Genomic DNA, 8,608 nt, shown 5'->3' on the forward strand with positions numbered 1-8,608 from the left:
AGTAGCATATTATGTTCATTCTTCTGAATTTTGTATTTTCACTTATATTCCTTCATATCAATATATATTTTCCTCCTTTCTGTGTCTGAGAATTATTCATATTATTCTCAATTTTATGAATGCATCATAATTTATTCAACTAGTTGCCGATTGATGGACACTTGGGGGTTGTTTTCAGTTATTTACTGTTACAAATTGTGTTTTGATAAATAGCTTTGTGCATGTATCATTTTATGTATTGCTAGTGTGTCTTTGGGATAGATTCATAGCTTAAAGGATCAAGGCTTAGGTAATTTGGCCATACATTGCGACAAAAATTCCACAGGAGTTATACCATTCTGCATTCTTGCTAACAATGCATGCAAGTCTCTGATTCTTCACAGTCATGCCAGTAGGGTATGTCATTAAACTTTTGGATTCTTGCATATCTGATAAGGGGAAATGGTGTCTTGGTGTAGTTGTAATTTGCATCCACAGAAACTACTGATATTTTAGGGATAAATCAGTGGGCCTTAACAACTTTAAATGTGGAGGCCAATGAGAATGAGAAGAGTAAAAGGATGAGAAGATCAAGGAGAGCAAATATAGGTGACAGTTTATCATTTGAGTTGCTCATGGGACACCCATATTGTGCCTTTGGATCTAAGAAAGACATCATACATCCACATAAAGATGGTGGTTGAAGTTGTGAGACTTCATGAGACTGCCAAAGCTGGAAATGTAGATAAGAAGAAGAGCAAGAAAATATATTTCTAATACAGCTACAGTTGGATAAACCAAATCATCATCTTTCTCTATGTCCTTCCTCCCTTTTTATATTATTTTTGAGATTTTAATTTTTATTATTAATATTATTTTCAGACTTAGAGGTGACAGATCTGCTGTGTCCTCTACTGAAATACTTGAGAAAAGAATGACAAAGGAAATTGATGGATTACACTTGCCACTGAAAGTGTGGTCCAGGGATCCAGTAGCAGGAAGATCACCTGTGAGCTTGTTAGAAATACAGAAGTTCAGGCCCCAGCCCAGATCTATGGCTTAGAAACAGTGTTTTCTCAAGATGTGCGGGCAATTCATGGCTTCTCCATGTCCTGTTGATCAGCTGGACTTTGCTGGACAAAATAAAAAGTTGTCTCGTTGTGCCTTAAATTTATAATTCTAGATCATAACCGGGTGCTCTGTATTTTCTGCTATGTTTGTCTAGTGGGCCTGCTTTCACCATCCCAAGGTTATTACTTCACACTTTTTCCCTGTCTGCAAATTTCACTTACCCTCCCTGCTTATTCTCAAACCATGTCCTTCCCTATTTTATGTAGAAAATTGAAGCCATCAAATGGGAATTCCCTCATACTTCCACCACCAAATTTATCACCATGCTGGCATTTACACCCCCTTGCCTTCTTCTCTGTAGTGTGATGGAAGAAGTGTCCCTTCTTAGATCATAGACCACTCTTCCTGTGTGTGCCAGGATTCTATTCCCCTTCTCTAGGATCGGCTCCTTGGCCATCCTCTTCCAGTGCCACCAATGGCTCCTGCTTTTCTGGATCATTCCCATCAGTAGACAAACCTGATGACATCAACTATCTTTTTAAAAACCACCTCTTCCTTGACTGCTTGTCCTACTCTACCCACTGCCCCATTCCTTTGCTTCCCTTCACAGAAAAACTTCTTGAAAGAGTTGCCTTCATGCTGTCTGCCTTCTATCCACTATTCAGTACTTTTCATCCTGGCCTCTAACTCACCACACCATGGAAACTGTTCTTGTCAAGGTTATCAGTGACCTCAATGATGTCAAATCCAATAGATACTTTCAGCAAAATTTGACACATTTCACCATCTTGAAGTGTTCCCTCTTGTGGTTTTTGGGACACCATACTCTGCTGGTTTTCCTCTTCTACCTGACCTTTTAGTGTTGATGTTTTCTCTCTTTCTCTCTCTCTCTCTTTCCCCCTCCCTCCTTCCCTTCCCTCCTGTCCTCCCCCTCTCTCTCCTCTATCTTTCCCACTTCTCTCTTTATCCTCTCTCTTTATGCTCTCCTGTTGTACTTGTGCCCTCTCACTTCCTCCACCTTCTCAAATCTTTCCTTTCATTCTCAATTTTTTTTCTTTAGAGGGAACATTCATTTTATAGCTCCCCATAACTTTCCCATTCCCTGTTGCCTTATACACAATGTGTTCCATGCATTTACATTGACTACCTGGCCTCTGTGGCCGTTTGTATTTGGGATCACTCTCCTAAGCCACATATTATAGATATTTATGTAAATATTTTTCTCTCTTTCTTGATAGTATGTTCTCTAAGAGTTCATTTCACCAACAGTGCCTAGCATAGTGCCTTGAGAATAATAGAAATACAATTTATTGAATAAAATAAATAAGCAAATACACATATACATGCAAAGATTCTTGAAAATCTGAAATGTAAACATTTTCACTTTAAAGAGGGTATATAAGAAAAATGCCTGGAACAGTGTTGGGCATCTAGTGGGCATTTGAGGTTTTTGGTTAACTAATTGAATGTTAGCAATCTGTAGAATTTCTGATATGACAAATAATGACTCACCATTTAGAAGTATTTTGAAGTATCTTAATCTTTAATTTCTTAAAATTCAGCTCAATCATATATTTCATTAGAAGTAGAAATATGAGGCAGAAAATGTCAGGATATCAGAAAAACATGATTGAATATTTAGTGACTTCTGACATAAATGCTGTTAAGAATAAAACAAAGTGTTTTACATTAATGTGAGTATATCTTTTATGTATGGTTCAAAAATCATTTTTTAATTAATATTGCTAAATGAAAATACCAATAGCCTAAGGCTACATGCCTCAGACTAAAGTAAAATAATCAATAATGTGATCAAGTTATCAATAATGAAAATATATTAATAATGAGAATTGAAAAATGGGAAATAAAAAATAAAGAAAAATAAAAAAAGAAAAATGGGAAATAAAAACAGTGATTTGGAGACAGAAGACATATATTTAGCTTAATAACCTCAGGCAAGTCCTGTGTCTTGGTTTCCTTGGGTCTAAAACAAGAAGATTGGATTAAGTTATCGCTAAGTTCTTTTCCAGCTATAAAATCTTTGCATTTATGTAATAAATAAAGGGCTACTAGTTATATGATCCTGATGTTTACTTTTTCAATGCATGTTTGATTCTGTTCAGAGAAAATACCTGGTAAGCCCTAATGGAAACCATCTGTTAGAAAAAGAAGGAGACAGAATCATGGGGCTCTGTTGACTTCCCTGGTCTTACCAGCAAAGAGAAGAGGTGTAGTAATTTTTAAAAAGGAAGAAAGGAGAGAGATCAAAGTGGGAGAAGGAAAAATAACTCTCCTCTTTCCTCTGAGAGACTGTGGTGGCTCTCCCACCTTTCCGGAGACTCATCAGCACCTGTCTGGTGGACAGCACCACATCTCTAAATTCTAAGGTTCTAACCCCTCTGTTCCCAAATTCTGGAGTTCACTAACAAAGTGGTTTGCATTCTTTAAAAAAATGAAATGAAACCAAAGAGGGATATACAGAGGACTTCCAAAATAAAATGCTAGATCTTAAATTGGGTGCTTGGTTTATGAATTATTTTGTATTGATCAACTTTCCATTATAAAATAAATGAATTGAAAATGTATATCACAATAAAACAAAAAGAAGAGCCATTCTCATTTAAAGAGAGGCCTTATCTCCAGAGAAATAATTAGAGGCTATTATATATCAATCCTAAAGGGTTTTAGTAGAAACCCTTACTGCTCCCTCTGAGGTATAAGGTAAGCAGAGGTAACCAAGCAGGGTAGTGGCAAAGATCACATGTGAGAAAAAGAATGTGAAGAGGAAAACAGAAGGGATCTAGATATTTGATGAAGTCCAGAAAGGCTGACTTTGATATGAACATCAGTATTTCAATCAGGCTCATCATGAGAAGCTCCACAATGCAGAAGTCAAAGAATATGATCTTTCCTTTGAGCAGAGTCTGATGAAAATTCCTAGAGTGGGACTTAGATTCCCCCATATTTTTGTATTTAGGTTATGAGAATGAGACTAAGAACCAGATTGTCACTAACAGAGAGCAAAATCTCAGCATAATTTTCATTGTGTGGAGTTCAGAAATGCATTTGAACTGCAGGCTTCATCATTTGTATCTCTGACCCATTTGCTTTTATGCCTGGAGGAAGGTCCAGGCAGCCACTAACTGCTCAAATCCTTCCATTCTGGACTTTCTCTTCCTCTGTCAGTTCTCATCCTTACTTTCTTTTTGAGTGTTCTAGATGGCATTAATAAACATTCATCAGTGGCTTGGTTACACTAAATTATCTTGGTTCCCTTCCCACATTACTTCATCTTCCCCTGACCTCACTCCTTCTCCTGGACTCATTAACACTCATTCTTGGCATTCAGTAGATGTTGACTGAGAACTTACTATGTGTTAGTTACTGTTCTAGGTGCTGGGGACAAATGGGTGAACCACATATCCGTGGCTTCTGCATTGATGCAGGGTGTGGTATGGTGGGGAAGGAGAAAGTAGATGTTAAACAGTCTTCTACAGAGGTTAATACATATTTTAGTCCATGCCATGTAGAGAAGATGTGGTGCTATGAGAGACAATATCAGGGGTGACCTACTCAAAATAGAGTGGTCAGGAAACTCAGCTGTGAGGAGGTGGCATTTAAATTGCATACTGACTGACTAATGAGAGGGAGCCAGGCAAGTGAAAGAGAGGAGAGCGTGTTCCATGCAGAAAGTAAAGTAGGTGCAAAGTTCAGGAGAAGAAGACTGTGGCACTGGAAGACCTGAAAGAAAACTGGTGACATACCCCAGACACATACAGTAGTGTTAACAGATAAAAAATATGGTTGATTTGTTCACATAGGGAATACTTTGTGCAGATCTGAGGACACTACTCTTAAGCTGCTGGCATGAACAAGTGCTCATGATTGGTTGTTCAGTCTCAAATGTATGGCATGACTCTACATATACAATGTACCAGTTAGGATTCTCAGTTGCAAGTGCTAGAATGCCCAATCAGAACTTTCTTAAGCAAAATACATATTTATTAGTTGACATATCTGAAAAGTCCATGACTGGGGATACCCTCAGGCCTGGCTTTACCAATAGTTCAAATGTTTTAGACTGGCACTGTCCACTAGAGATAAAATGTGAGCCATATGCATCATCACTTCAACATGTAATAAAAATAAAAATTATTGGTGAGATATTTTACATTCCCTTTTCCTTCTAAGTCTTTGAGATGCAGTGTGTCTTTTGTACTTACATCACATCTCTGTACTGGTCACATTTCAAGTGTTCAATAGCTACATATGGCTAGTGGCTACCATTTTAGACAGTGCAGGTCAAGGCCTTCGATCTTCTCAGTTTCAATTTGATAATTACCTAGACTGTCTTCCTAGTAGTCTAAGCAAAAGCTTCTTTGTGTCTCACTGGCTCTGAAAGAGTCCTGTGACCACCTTGAAAAAACATCATGACCAGGAAGAAAGTGCTGTGCCCAGCGGTTTAGAACTAAACCGCATGCTGTACCCCAGGACTGCAGGAGAGGGGTAGGCTCCATGTGAACTCTGTGTATAGAATATATATTTATTATTTTTGGCCATTTATCTGACTTTGGATAATAATGTTGGGGGATCAATTCTCCCCACATAAAAAGGACTGGAGAGAAGACTATTAATGTATTAATGGAGGTTATCTCTGGAAAGAATGATTTCAGGGGTTATAAATGGTACCACTTTTATTTTCTGTTTTGTAGATTTGTTTTTAGTTTATTGCTACTAGCATGCACTGTTTCATTTTTATTTATGCTTTTAATGAAGAATATAAACATAACTTTCTTTCTTATAAAAAGGTTAGGACCAAATAGAGGGAATGATCTAATACTGGGGTAACCAAATGTCTTGGTTTTCCTAGGACAGCCCTGGCTTATACCAGTGATTATAGTGTAATTATTAATTGAACTCCTTTTACTTCCAGCGTGTCCCATCATAAGAACATATGGTCGTCCAATATAATAATACTTTAAAACCATCATGGGTACTGATATGGTTAATTCAGACTTCACAAATACCTTGAGATAACAGAATGATTTGATAGTTACACCTTGAACCCCAATAAAAGACAGAGTAGTCACACCTTGTATTTCTGCATCATCAGGAAATGAGGCACTCTAAGAGTTAATTTTTCTAACTGAAGCTTGCCCTGTAAGCATCAAAATGTTTTAACATTTAACTGCTTTTAATGGAAATATTACTCTGGGATATTTTATATTTTCCCACCTTCTTAAGTGGAGTAGACCAAACATAATGGAACTACTTCTTGTTGACACAAATTATTGCAGAGCTTTCCACCTGGTGGACAAAAGCTCACTGGTGTGTTATGAATGGATTACAGGCATGTAGAAATATGATCCCTCCATCTCCACCTCTCAGGGAAGCCAGGCTGGGCTTGAGGGGTGACAGAATCCCCTGGATCAGTTGCCTCTGGCTGTTTTCCTCCATGAGTCATCTGAATAGATTCATTTTCTGTATGCATCTTGACTTGCAAAAGGTTAGGAAGCATTAGTTACTGTTTTGTGTTATAGTTCAGAGATTCTGGCAGGTCACCCTCCAGCCTGGGGTTACAGGGGGTGATTTACATTTACCCTTGAGCTGAATTTCCCTGAATTGACTACTTCTCTTTGCTCTTCGTAGCACTCTTGCTTTTTACTTTGCAGGCAATTGCCATTGCTTGTTACTGTCTTTCCTATGTAGTCTGCTCTCTTATTTTACACAGGTTTGTTTAGGTTAGGTGAAATATACTTGCGTATAGCTAGACTCCCCTAACTGAAGATTTAGTAGTAGCTGTTCACATTGTTGTCTTCTAAACTCATTGCTGTGCTGTTGCTATGCTCCAGGTATCTAAGATGATCTTAAATATCACGTTATGTTTCCTCATTAGAGATGGTAGAAGTCTTATAGAGGGCTCTTTATTCTTAGAGTTAGTTGTGGTTTATTATATATATATATAATTTCAAGAAGACTAAATTGCTAGATAATACAGTATTACAGGAAAGAAAATAATATTTTACACAAACACATATTTACATGCATATATATGTATACAGAGAGAGAGAGAGTGAGAGAGACATTTATAAAACATGGAGGACAGTTATGCCCTCTTTGCAAACTAATTTCAGAAAGATCAGTTGTCATGTTCACTCAACAAATAGTCCCTTGTTGCCATTCTGAAACTGAATGTCCTTCTGGCTGGACAACTGGACTCAGCCAGTAAGGCATTTCTGATGCTTTTGTGTTCTTATGCAAGGATGGACCTTTTCCAGCATTGTAAATGACAGCAGGAAATACTCAATTGGCCACAGGAAGTAATTGACATCATCTGGGATTGTCTGGCTCAGAAGTTAAAAGTAAGGACTTTAAAATCTGACCTGGGATTGAATTCTAGTTCTAGCATATGTTAATTCTGTGGATTAGACGAGTTTCGTAATCCCTCTGAGTCCCACTTCTCTCACTGAGTTATTGTGAAGATGAAATGAGAACATGTTTGCTGTTAGCTAAGCATAATCTTTGGCTAGTAGTGAGTGGTCACTAAACTGTAGTTTCATTGTCATTTTTACTAATAATAATATATGGAGCAGTTAATGATTAATCAGAAGACTTACCTTTGGGGAAACTAGAATAAATAATCAAATATAAGTATAATATTTTTGTCATTGGCCTAATTTTGAGTAATTAATTGGCTATCATATTTCTCACTAAGTAGTGACATGTATGAACAATTCTGAAATTAAATGGACTAGAAAGCCTCTAGAATTATTTTATTCTTCACTATCCATGGTGTTTACTATGTGGCATCATATTCTTTGCCAGGCAATTGCAAGCTGGTAGGTGCTTTCAGCAAGACAGTTGTCCTGGATTATAACTGAGTGATAGTTTATACAGATTCTGCCCTCCACTTTTTGAAAAATTGGTACATTATTTGTACTTCACTTAACTCCTATAGGATTTCCCCCATATATCTTACATTTCTCAAAAACAACAGATAGAGGTGTTTTTGGAACATCTGTCATTCCTAAAGCTCTTTAAGCAAGTTTCCAAGAGGATAGTGATTACCCTGACCAACTGCTATACCTTCTTCTTTTTTTTTAATTTTTTTAATTTTTATTTTTTATTGTACCTTAAGTTCTAGGGTACATGTGCACAACGTGCAGGTTTGTTACATATGTGTACTTGTGCCATGTTGGTGTGTTGCACCCATCAACTCATCAGCACCTATCAACTTGTCATTTACATCAGGTATAACTCCCAATGCCATACCTCCCCCTCCCCCTCCCCATAATAGGTCCCGGTGTGTGATGTTCACCATCCCGAGTCCAAGTGATCTCATTGTTCAGTTCCCACCTATGAGTGAGAACATGTGGTGTTTGGTTTTCTATTCTGGTGATAGTTTGCTGAGAATGATGGTTTCCAGCTGCATCCATGTCCCTACAAAGGACACAAACTCATCCTTTTTGTGGCTGCATAGTATTCCATGGTGTATATGTGCCACATTTTCTTAATCCAGTCTGTCACAGATGGACATTTGGGTTGATTCCAAGTCTTT

This window comes from Colobus angolensis, unplaced genomic scaffold (genome assembly GCF_000951035.1).
Source record: "Colobus angolensis palliatus isolate OR3802 unplaced genomic scaffold, Cang.pa_1.0 Scaffold399, whole genome shotgun sequence".
Taxonomy (NCBI): domain Eukaryota; kingdom Metazoa; phylum Chordata; class Mammalia; order Primates; family Cercopithecidae; genus Colobus; species Colobus angolensis.